The following is a 14,169-nucleotide window of genomic DNA, read 5'->3' as shown; positions in this document are numbered from 1 at the left end:
TTTCAACAATCAGTAATCATGTCATTTTCTCAGTTGTTTCCACTACAAAAGACATTCATTTGTGTAGTTTTAAAAAAATAACCTACATAGTTTAGATGATGCAATAATTAACGTGACACATGGAAAACACGTGGCTCCGGTCATGCACAACACTGTAAATCGTTAGACTTTATTCTAAATTTTATCTTACCCACACGTTGACAGAAATATGGCCCAAGTCCCACCATAGTGTGTTAACGTTAGGACGAGATAAAAAAAAAACAACCCGTGCAAGATCCCACAACAAACAACATACGATAGGGACACCACGTGTATTGACGCAGGTACACATACCACATGTTATAAATGTAACGCCAACTACTGTGCGATAACTTCGATATTAGAGGTTAGAAAAAAAACTGGAATATAGATTGATAATTTAATGTTTTTATCGAAATGAAAAGATCGAAGTACACTTGGTCTGATTTAAAAGATATTTCCGATAGTCAGTATATCGATTTATTATTTTCTGAATTGTACACGAAAACATTTCTCGAATATCATTTCTATGAATACATTGTGTCAAAGACCCTTTGTGGTATGGATGATGCAACCATACACGTGGGAAGCACATGCTTCCGTCCATAAATACTCATGTGAGTATATGTAAGTTACAAATATTTTTTTCCAATTTCTAAAATATTTGCGATGAAAATCGGTTGATTTCTAAAACAAGTAAATACTTATAAGACCAATTCACAACGTAAAAACATGACAAAATCAAATATCCTTTCGATGACACCACTGTAGAAAATTATGTACATAATAAATACTACTTATATGACAGACCTTTGTATTCCCTAACATAATGATGCAATATGCACTCTGTTAACCTCGATAACACTAGTTGTATGTTATTTAAGCAACTATCAGCTTATCTACTTAAAAAGCTTCTTACAGAAAAAAAACTAAAAACGACTTGAGTTTTTTTAATAACACTTTTCAGATCAAATAATATCAAGTTTCAAATATCATTTACCAATAATTTGTTTTCGTTTTGAAAGAAATGGTGTTGATAGATTTGTTAACAAGCTAACAATGCTTTGTATAGAGGCCTCAATACACCATCGATTATATCCACACAATAGGTACACGTATAGATATATTTAGATATACGTTTGCTTATTCAAGTCCCGGCGCCAGTGTTAATGTCACAGTTTCAACTTAAACAACAACATGATATATAATGACTGTTTTTATTTACCAACGTGACCTTAATTAAGACTTCGTTGTGTTTTACATGCTTTTAATTATCACTTATATTCTAAATATTGGTTAACTTACAATTTAATTTTCAGTTTTGTCGGAAAGACTTTCAACGGTGTATAACATTGTCAGTAAGGCTGTGTGATATCTGTAATGAAGAGGGATGATGAAATTATGATGAAAATCATCGCCGATGTAATACAGTTGCATTTAATCTAATAATGAGTTTATATAAAAAAAATTATGATAAAAAAGTTTATGATAAAATGTCGCTTCCTGGACAATACGATAACAGAGATTCAAGTGATATGGTTACGTCCGGGTCGTCATGATTCGTGGAATATTACATGAATGTAAATTTTCGTTTTACTTGTTTATAAAATACAAGTTATTACTGCATAGAAATTACTTACAGTTAGGATGAAACACACTTCCTATTCTATAAACGGATACATGTTTGGCTCTAGTAACATATTTTTGACATCCATCTACTTTCTCGACTTTCTGAGTCGTTTAATTTTGTTTTTTTACTGGTATGACTACAGAAATAATTCTACCATATAGTAAGATGTTACGAGTTTTACATGTTGTGTTTATAGTGTCAATAGGTGATTTTTCTGTAGAGTAATGCTCAGCACCAAACATTGTGTAGAATTCTCCAAGGTTTTCGAAATATACATGTTTCCTTACAGTAACCTAAAGCCTACCGACGTTCATACAACCATTGGACAGTTTCTTTATGGAGACTCCAAAACAGCCACGACGAAGTGTTTTGTTCCAAAAAGATTAAATGATTCAGTATCTTCATCAATGATATACTGACCTGGTATACGTTTTGTACAGCAAATTAAAGTACAACAGTTCCTTTAAAGTCAACAGCGGTGATACAGTTTTAAGTTGGAACTTTAAATATTTTGCTCTAAGAGAACACCTAATCACAAACCTCTTATTTACCAGGTCACAGAAGTAAAAAGATATTGACAGAAGAGCAGACCATGCTGGCGAATTCAAGGTTTTGATCAAACAAAATATTCCATTTCAAGTCGTGTTATGACGCCATTAAGTCTTAAATTGTTACATAATGAATATTCTATCAGCTGACTACAATTAAATAATACATCCGACTCAGAAGCGAATTAAATGTTATTTGATGGTATCGTTCATTTTTGAATTTGCGTTTGATTTTAATGTCATCGATTAAAACGTTGGAAAAACATCAATACTTTCCCGTTTTTTCGCTTGAATGACTAAATCGATGATGGTGTTATTCTAAACCTAACACCCCAATATAGCTACATGTAATATTTAACGATTAAGTGTTGTCTAAATGGGAAACAGAACGCAAGTCAAGCTGTAACACGCTTCTCCCAAAATGTAGTCTGCTTCAGAAACAAACAAGATGTACCAGCAAGTGATGATTATATAGTGATTCAAACCCCAATTCGGTGAACGTGGGGAAAATATCAACCAAGACACGTCTGCTGCTCTGTCAACAATACCTGCCATCTAAATCTCGATCAATCAAATGTCACGTTCTCAATACGAGTGTCAGGTTCATGACAGGGAAACAAACAGACATAGGCCTGAAACACATTTAATTCCTACTTGTATAATGGAAAAGAAAATTTTCTGATGCCATCGTGATATAGACCATTTGTAAACGACAATTGCGACATAAGGAATAAACACTTGAATGTCGTGTCATTTACGACAGATAAACATAACAGGTTCTGTAAATAGAAATTTCTGTGGAAAAATCGAAATTGTAAATAAAATATCATGACGATTGTCATACAGCTGGAATGTTGCTTGATTTGTTTGTGTTTTAGGTGAAAAAAATCGAGGTAAGCAGCAGATATTGTGTTCCTGATTTCCAACTCCAGATAGTGTGTCCCTGATTTCCAACTACAGATAGTGTGTCCCTGATTTCCAACTCCAGATAGTGTGTCCCTGATTTCCAACTCCAGATAGTGTGTCCCTGATTTCCAACTCCAGATAGTGTGTCCCTGATTTCCAACTCCAGATAGTGTGTCCCTGATTTCCAACTCCTGATAGTGTGTCCATGATTTCCAACTCCTGAAGGTACACTGTATATTCAATTGAAAATTAAACAAGGTCTCTACATTTTCAGCATTTAAAGACAGAATGCCATCCATCATCCAAAAGTATTTTTTTTTTAAAATCCCGAGAAAGTTGATAGTGACCAGTTTAGACAAACTCGATCTTCAATAAATACAAAATGATTGAAATGAAAACGAAAACAAGCAACATCAAACGCTGTCAATATATCACCAACTAAAATTATTATTCTTGAGTTTCTATGGGGATATGGTAGTAACGAACAATACGTAAAGACCTTTTTTTGTCTTTCTTTCTTTTTTAGATTAAAAAAGTCTTCTTAATGTATATTGCATTGGTTCCAGTTCAGTAGTTTACAGACTTCTGACCTGACAGAATTTCAATGTAAGTGAGAAACATCGACAAATATATATGCTTAAGCAAAAGAAGTAATGAAGTTAAGATGAATTCTAAGTAACCAGTATAAACGGAGAAGGTCCGTTTCTTTATCAAACGAACGAAAGAACATTACTATCTAGTATTTCGTATATTGAAAAAGTTGAAAGTGTGTTCCCTAAACGATCGAGCCAGTCTAGTCTGTTTTGTGTTTTAAAACAAAATATTTTTGAATAACTTTGTTGTCGATAAGAAATGTGTTAGCTAGAAACGCGAGCATTGAAGGGTTAATGAAAACAGTAATTAATCAGTTTTATACCTTTACTACAGAGTCGAATGGGTAGGGTGGCGAACTGGTTACATATTGTTTACAAATTGGTTACGTAACACATCTCATCATCGCAACCGTGGTTCGGTTTTCCAGTCGAACGTGAAGAGATCCGACGTGACGTCGAATGACCACGTGGGTTGTGCACGGGCACTATAATTTCCTTCCATAATTAGACACCTCGCTTCCTTCCAGACCAACAACTGTGATGGGTATTAGATGTTAATCGCAATTCTTGAAGAATAATAATCTTTAATGTTGACTGATAGACCCAAACATAGGTAGAAAGTTTCTATCAATTTATTTCTGTGCGACTGCCATAAAGACCCACACTAGTGCTTCATACGTTCATTCGTCTTTAGATAGAAACGGGATTAAAATGTTTTCAGGGGAAAAAACCACAGTATTAAAATCCTGATTGATGAAGAACCGGAAAAAAGTTTTTTTTTTGTGTGTGTGTCTGAAGGCTTTTCTCATCATTAATTTTCATTACCACACATTTCGAAGTAAATCGTGTCAAAATTATCTGAAAATCGCTATTAAATTTGAGTAAAAGCACGCTAACCTATTGTACCACTGCAGTCGATCTGCCATCAAAGCGATATCGACCTAGATATTTAGGTACCTTTCTGAGTGCAATGTCGTTAGGTATGCATGCCTTCATTATCGATTGGAAAGATAAAATATTTCCTTTGATTGTTATACCCTAATGATACAAACATAAAAAAAACAATGACCTTCAACAGACATAAGTACTTATTGTGATAGACGACGTAGTAAAAGTTTAATGTCGGAGAGAATAATGTAAACAAGATTTATCATTGCAGTTTACCGAAATAAATTTTGACAATTATAATTTTTGTTTCTTTTTAACCTTAATATAAAAGGTATGTTACATGTACTTAGATGAAATCATGGTATTTATATTTTTTATTTTCTATTTATCTGTACGCTACCGTCGTCTTCCATCTCCCACATCAATTCAATTAACGATATGTTTCTTGGATATCATGTGACAAACAGCGATAAAAAACATCACTAGGTATGACACTTTGTCAATCTTTTATCCTGGCTCCGTGTTGCGTCACTGTGTACGAACGCAACCCAATGTGTATCGACCTGTTGTCAACACGAACGCGCTTAACCCACATTTCGAACAGCCTGATCGAACGATAACTGATTATCGATATAAATATATATCTGGCAACAGGTTTGGTTTGAGGTAGATAAAAATAATGCTGATCTCATCGACGGCAAATGTTGGAAAATATACTCTTTAAAGCTCCACCACCTTACCGAGTATCATTAATATTGTAATTGCAATAGATCGACCTATTCCTACAGTTTGGTGCTGAGGATGCAATGAATGTCTTTGTAGTTTGACAAGACATTGGGCCAATCATCCTACAGACAACTCTAGTGTTGTGTCCTTAGAAGGTCGAGATTCTGACACCATTTTAGGAAAAGTCAAAAGACAGCAACCCAAGCTGTATCAATGAAGCACCGGTTCTGTTTTGTCTTATTTTTTGAAACAGAAGCAATGTAAACGAGGGGACGAGTCGATAAAAGCACAAAATATGTACTGACAGCTTAAAGAATGCGACTGAAAACGTACATCTATATTCTGTAGGAATGAGAGATTGAGGGGATGACGAAGGTGTATATATATCTATTGCAAAGCAATGTTTCCACGTCAATCTTTCTGTAACCAGGAATTCTACAAGTGTTGGAAGAAGGTTTAATATATTGGAAATTATCAGTCGAAATGAGAACGAAGTGTGATGGAAGACTAAAACCGATGAAATCCCATTGCTGAATACACAGACTTAGATTTTGAAATACCAATATGTTGCAGAAGATAGTGGTGGCCCGCTAGTGTAATTTTATTTAATCAAACTAAGTGGTTGTCTAGCCGGCCGATGTTGTCTGTGAACATAAATCGAACAAACCTTGGTCAACCTTTTTAGTTTGGAAGTCTCTCTCTATATCAGAATGTCACGACGTGGCAGTTGACATTTTTGTGTTTAATAATTTACAGTTGTCGGGATTCCAATCACTTCTAAATCAAATGAGAGATATATACGTGGCATGACTAAAATATCTACTTTTCGTTTCGTTTATAGTTGTTTTCTGTCGTAACTGACTGGAAAATACATGCAGACTAACTCTTCCATAAATGTGATATGAAAGTGATTGGTTAATATATTTTATCCTTTAGATGATATCTTTGATTACTAATATAAAGAAAATCCCTGAACTATTCTGAAAATTTTCCACATCTATACTTTGTAAATAAAAAGCCATTACATTTTAAACTAGAATGGACAAGGGGACATAACCTACCATGTTGATGGCTGCAGGATTCTTCGTCACATGTTATGTTTACTTATTCTGTCTTAATTGGATCTTTTAATCCACGGTCAGTCCTATATAAGGTGGTCAACCCTAGATCAGTAGTCAAGGGTCATATAAGGTGGTCAACCCTAGATCAGTAGTCAAGGGTCAAACTTAGATCAGTTGGTCAAGTTTCAAACCTAGATCAGTTTGTCAAGAGTAAAACCTAGATCAACTGGTCAAACGTCAATCTTAGACCAATTGATCACGGTTCAGACCTAGATCAGATGGTCAAGAGTCAAACTTAGATCAACTGGTCAAGGTCAAACCTAGATAAGATGGTCAAGAGTCAAACTTAGATTAACCGGTCAAGGTCAAACCTAGATAAGATGGTCAAGAGTCAAACTTAGATTAACCGGTCAAGGTCAAACCTAGATAAGATTGTCATAGTCAAACGGAGATCAACTGGTCAAGGTCATACCTAGATAAGATGATCTTTGGTCAAACTTAGATGAACCGGTCAAGTGTCTAATTTAGGCACCAATGATGATGTCTGGAATTGTAAGTTGGTAGTCGTGTAAAAACCTGTTGGACAAGACTGTCCTTGGTCTCATCCGAAGCTGAACCATAACACTACCATGGTCGTTACTTATTCCTTTGTTTGTCTGACATGTATTCTCTTCGTCTCATTGACGTCACATTGCGTTGTCTGGACACAATCGATTCCGTCACAATTATCTAAAACTGACAGACAGTGCGACCTCATTCGGATATGCTTTCGTTCCCACAATTCCTTACTGTCCACTTCGGGGATTGCTCCATTTCACCGCCAAAGAGCTAGTTTATGTTTTTGTGAATGTGATACAACGAATCTCGTGAGAACGAGTGGTCAGATTTTGGTTTCAAAAATAAATAATCACTTTCGTCGCCTCATCAAGCCTCTTGAGGGGTTATCGAAAAATCAAAGTCGTAGATGCTTAATGCGTACGTGTTGTAAAAAACATGAGGTAAAGAAATCCTTTTAGAAAGTAGAGTTAAGTGGTGTTGAGCTGAAGTTTCGCACACTTATAAACTGTAAACATTTTCATAAATTCAAAACACAACAACCTTATTTAAACAGAACATGATCAGGCGAATTTACACATGTGAGGTTTCATTGTCGACAAACTTCTGATGAAAATGTTCAAACTAAAATTCAGCGATGAAATACTGAATTTTATAGACGATAAGCCATATCAAGTATAATACATCGAACGCCTTATTTCATGAATTAAGTAATACATACAGACTATGTTGAATAAAGAACAGAAATTCAAACACTCTTCAGTGGTACTGAGGGACCACAAGTACATGCGGAAATCTATCAGGAAGGTTTGTAAATTTGGCCTTGATAAATAACAGACATATACTACTATAAATACATTTATATATTAAAAATATCATTTTTGCTGCAAGCATTTAAAAAAAAAATGTTTGTGCTATATTTTTCTCGTCATCATTAATAAAATCAGAACCCGAACGCAATGTTCAAGTTAAAATTCTTTATAAACCTTTGACCTTTTGGCCAATCAGATATTTGTACAGCGTAATCCAATATTGTGGGGAGTGATACACCCTTAAGTATAATATCATTTTATGAATTACGCATTAAATACAATGAAATAGTCACTAAATATGTCAATATTGACACACACATATATACATATAAGTTTAAATGTAAATATATTGTAAACACCAAAGATGGCAATAAAGATGGACTTATATATCACAGATGTAGATAGTTCAGTACTACACTTCTACGTAATCATCAATTATGAGTATGTACTTAGTTAAATAAATCATCATCCCGTCTTTTATTAGCTAGAAGTAGAAATTTCCCCAAACTGTTGAATTCGGATACATTAGCAGAACATGTGACTTGTATGAAGTTGTATACACTTTGCAGAGTTCTGTTGTAATAGGGTTTGATTATTTTTTTTGTAGAATATCTAAATGATGCGAACATTTTGTAAAATGGTATTCATCATCGATCTCTTCGAGATTACACTTTGTACATGTTTTTTTTCCATTTCGAACAGTATTTCTGAGTCGACCACTTACTTTTTAAAGTCTATGTAAAGACATTTTAATTCTGGAGACGTATCGGTTATTTCCCTTCGTTATGTGTAATTTTGTAAGGTGAAAACATTTATTAAGTATTGAATTAACGACTTTTTGGGGATGAATATATCTATAATTATATCAAAAAGAAGCAATGTCGATAATATTTAGCTCCTAGATATATCCAAGTCCAATATTATATAAATCATGTGTAGCGTTCTCTTACATATTATCATAACATGATTTTCAGAATCACCAAATCTCATAAGCGTAATTTACAGCGCTACTTACAATTGTGTCGAATATAAATTTTGTGTCTAAAAATGACTGGCATTCTTATCCTTCGGTATCGCAGGAAATTAACAGTTTGAAAACTTGTTTATTGTCAAACTTAGTACAAAAAGATCAAGAACATACCAACATGACAACATAATCATAATTCAAACTCAAATTCCAAAGATCTAGAGACGAGGTGTTCCGGAAGAGTAAGTGTCTTCTGCTTCATTGACGACACCCGCCATCTAAACCTTGTTCAGTCCAAGTAAGTAATATCACGATTTCAAATGAGATTCAGGTATACAACAGCGGAACCAACAGGCAAACCAACGAGCATCAAACACGTCCAGCTTCATGTCACACAAAGAAATATAATATTTCTCCATGAGATCACCATGACGACCATAAAACTTCCCCATAATTTTCATCAACCTGCTACTTTTGAACCTTTGTGTTACGAGTTTGTCAGTCAGTTGACGACTTCATGCACGAAAATCGTGATAATGGGAACAGCACCTTGGATATCGAATAAACTGAGACATGTAAGTACCATAGGTAGGGGATGATGTAGGAATATTGCTATCTAGAAATGGAAAATTCGCAGAGAAACTGAAATCATCACGGGTATCAAACATTTTGATGGAAAGCTGTCCATGTTAGTTTTTGTTGTAGGAAAAGACCGAGATAAGCAGGCGATGTAGTCTGTCGTATATTTGATTATTAAATCATTATAAATTATATATAATTTGGTACGTTCATTTTCAGCTCTAAATCACGTGACTTATATAACGGTATAGAATGAAGACAGATTTGTTATGGAAGCCAGACTTCAGATGGCCAGAGTCCAGGATAAAGAACGGACATCGCAGTGACCACTGGACAGATAAGGTTTTGTAAGATCATAACTGAACTTTATGTGCCCTCAGTGAATCGACAAAAATCTAAATTTAAAACGCGTGTATTGTTTGCTCTCGAATTGCCTCTATTAGATAGCCAGGTGTAACAAGACGGACCGGTCAGTTACGTTATCGAGATCAATGGGTCAGTGTTGTGGTCATCTCCGGTCACTCACTCTCCGGACCTATCATAGTTTTATATATAGTGACCACTACTCTCACGTATGCTGACCCAGACTGACCGATATGCTAAAAGTAGCCCGCCCAGATTAACCCGATGAACTTATTTACTAACTAAGGTAGTACAATTACAAGCAATAGAATTCTCCCCGGCTAAACAACGGCACTAACTTGGAACAATTTTTCACTAATATTTGCCACGAATGTTGCCCTAGGAAAATTAATGTGTCTTTTCCAAGATAAAACTAGCAATGACACATTTCACATGATCAGGAACAAACCTGACATTTTTTTGACATTACACTAATAAACATGATCAGATTAACGGGGTTTTATGATTTAACACGACTTTCTCTCCGCATTCTTTCTTTCGCAAACGATAATAAGAAATTTTCGCTCTTATTTTGATTTCTGTTCAGCTCAAAATCAGTATTCGCCAAATCTCGGCAGATTCCGGTACCATACATTTACATATGAAATCAGCCGTGTGCACGTCATCATGCATTTTATATGGATCTACAAAGTTAGGGCACCAGGTCAGTACATGTAGGTGGTATGTATTCGTCAGCAGAATTTGTGATGTCTTGTGTACACGCGAGGTCGGTAGCTGAATCACGTGTGCACGATATGTTGTATGTCCTTCTATCGGAAGTATTAGTGTTTATTTTGTAACACAATGTACATATGCTAGTAACGTGTAATACCTCGATAGATTTGCATCGTAAGCATTTCCCCAAACTTTTATTCGACAACGGGCTAGATAGTTACTTTGCAGACGTTAAAATTGTTGAAAGTTTGTTTCTGTTTATGTTACCGTTGCTGATAAGGTACACAGTCAGTAATTTTACCGAGTAATTAATAGTCAAGACCTACTTCATAACTCAAAAGATAGACACAGAAGGAAGGACTATAACACTTAGTCTCACAATAGGCGGAATCACATAGGAACAGAGGGAGGGACTATTACACTGAGCCACACGATAGGCGGAATCACATAGGAACAGAAGGAGGAACTATTACACTGAGCCTCACGATAGGCGGAATCACATAGGAACAGAAGGAGGAACTAATACACTGAGCCTCACGATAGGCGGGGATCACCTAGGAATAGAAGGAGGAACTATTACACTGAGCCACACGATAGGCGGGGGATCACATAGGAACAGAAGGAGGAACTATTACATTGAGCCTCACGATAGGCGGAATCACATAGGAACAGAAGGAGGAACTATTACACTGAGCCTCACGATAGGCGGGGATCACCTAGGAATAGAAGGAGGAACTATTACACTGAGCCACACGATAGACGGGGGATCACATAGGAACAGAAGGAGGAACTATTACACTGAGCCTCACGATAGGCGGAATCACATAGGAACAGAAGGAGGAACTATTACATTGAGCCTCACGATAGGCGGAATCACATAGGAACAGAAGGAGGAACTATTACACTGAGCCTCACGATAGGCGGGGGATCACATAGGAACAGAAGGAGGAACTATTACACTGAGCCACACGATAGGCGGGGGATCACATAGGAACAGAAGGAGGAACTATTACACTGAGCCTCACGATAGGCGGAATCACATAGGAACAGAAGGAGGAACTATTACATTGAGCCTCACGATAGGCGGCATCACATAGGAACAGAAGGAGGAACTATTACACTGAGCCTCACGATAGGCGGGGGATCACATAGGAACAGAAGGAGGAACTATTACATTGAGCCTCACGATAGGCGGAATCACATAGGAACAGAAGGAGGAACTATTACACTGAGCCTCACGATAGGCGGGGATCACCTAGGAATAGAAGGAGGAACTATTACACTGAGCCACACGATAGACGGGGGATCACATAGGAACAGAAGGAGGAACTATTACACTGAGCCTCACGATAGGCGGAATCACATAGGAACAGAAGGAGGAACTATTACATTGAGCCTCACGATAGGCGGAATCACATAGGAACAGAAGGAGGAACTATTACACTGAGCCTCACGATAGGCGGGGGATCACATAGGAACAGAAGGAGGAACTATTACACTGAGCCACACGATAGGCGGGGGATCACATAGGAACAGAAGGAGGAACTATTACACTGAGCCTCACGATAGGCGGAATCACATAGGAACAGAAGGAGGAACTATTACATTGAGCCTCACGATAGGCGGAATCACATAGGAACAGAAGGAGGAACTATTACACTGAGCCTCACGATAGGCGGGGGATCACATAGGAACAGAAGGAGGAACTATTACACTGAGCCTCACGATAGGCGGACTCACATAGGAACAGAAGGAGGAACTATTACATTGAGCCTCACGATAGGCGGAATCACATAGGAACAGAAGGAGGAACTATTACACTGAGCCTCACGATAGGCGGGGATCACCTAGGAATAGAAGGAGTAACTATTACACTGAGCCACACGATAGGCGGGGGATCACATAGGAACAGAAGGAGGAACTATTACACTGAGCCTCACGATAGGCGGAATCACATAGGAACAGAAGGAGGAACTAATACACTGAGCCTCACGATAGGCGGGGATCACCTAGGAATAGAAGGAGGAACTATTACACTGAGCCACACGATAGGCGGGGGATCACATAGGAACAGAAGGAGGAACTATTACACTGAGCCTCACGATAGGCGGAATCACATAGGAACAGAAGGAGGAACTATTACATTGAGCCTCACGATAGGCGGAATCACATAGGAACAGAAGGAGGAACTATTACACTGAGCCTCACGATAGGCGGGGGATCACATAGGAACAGAAGGAGGAACTATTACACTGAGCCACACGATAGGCGGGGGATCACATAGGAACAGAAGGAGGAACTATTACACTGAGCCTCACGATAGGCGGAATCACATAGGAACAGAAGGAGGAACTATTACATTGAGCCTCACGATAGGCGGAATCACATAGGAACAGAAGGAGGAACTATTACACTGAGCCTCACGATAGGCGGGGGATCACATAGGAACAGAAGGAGGAACTATTACACTGAGCCTCACGATAGGCGGACTCACATAGGAACAGAAGGAGGAACTATTACATTGAGCCTCACGATAGGCGGAATCACATAGGAACAGAAGGAGGAACTATTACACTGAGCCTCACGATAGGCGGGGATCACCTAGGAATAGAAGGAGTAACTATTACACTGAGCCACACGATAGGCGGGGGATCACATAGGAACAGAAGGAGGAACTATTACACTGAGCCTCACGATAGGCGGAATCACATAGGAACAGAAGGAGGAACTAATACACTGAGCCTCACGATAGGCGGGGATCACCTAGGAATAGAAGGAGGAACTATTACACTGAGCCACACGATAGGCGGGGGATCACATAGGAACAGAAGGAGGAACTATTACACTGAGCCTCACGATAGGCGGAATCACATAGGAACAGAAGGAGGAACTATTACACTGAGCCTCACGATAGGCGGGGGATCACATAGGAACAGAAGGAGGAACTATTACACTGAGCCTCACGATAGGCGGGGGATCACATAGGAACAGAAGGAGGAACTATTACACTGAGCCTCACGATAGGCGGGGGATCACATAGGAACAGAAGGAGAAACTATTACACTGAGCCTCACGATAGGCGGGGGATCACATAGGAACAGAAGGAGGAACTATTACACTGAGCCTCACGATAGGCGGGGGATCACATAGAAACAGAAGGAGAAACTATTACACTGAGCCTTACGATAGGCGGCATCACATAGGAACTATCACGCTGAGCCTCACGATAGGCGGCATCACATAGGAACAGGAGGATGAACTATTACACTGAGCCTCACGATAGACGGGTTTCACATAGGAACAGAGGGAGGAACTATTACACTGAGCCACACGATAGGCGGGATAGGCACATTTGTAGGAACTATCATTCTGAGTTTCACGATAGACGGAAGTTTCTTGGGGACACAAAGGGATAAGGGACCCATGTGTTAAACGTGTAAAAAGGGATAGATGATTAAATGTTATTGTCAATGAGTAAACCAGAGAATTGAAGTGGATTCACTCATAGCACGGTAAATTTTGGGCGATAAAGTTATAACCACGTTACGAGCTTTAGCATGAGATTTGTGTTCTTTAGGAAAATCATCCGTCTTAAAAATGAACGCTGTAGCCATATCGAACTTCTGATCATGACGAAGGATAATAACACGTATTAAGTACGTAGTCCAGTTTCTTACCCTGTACGGCTCAGATAAATGGTACCGATGATCACGGCAATAGTAGCCATCTTGAATTAAAAAAAAGTGAAAGCTCTTTGATGGGACCATTTCAAAATTAAACTGGATGAACTTGAAAGAGTTTGAAACCTG

The sequence above is a fragment of the Ylistrum balloti genome, unplaced genomic scaffold (assembly GCF_031769215.1).
Source record: "Ylistrum balloti isolate Yb309-2 unplaced genomic scaffold, AGI_CSIRO_Ybal_v1 Utg370754, whole genome shotgun sequence".
Lineage (NCBI taxonomy): Eukaryota > Metazoa > Mollusca > Bivalvia > Pectinida > Pectinidae > Ylistrum > Ylistrum balloti.
The sequence above is the reverse complement of the archived record's forward strand: the minus strand, read 5'-3'. Positions refer to the sequence as shown.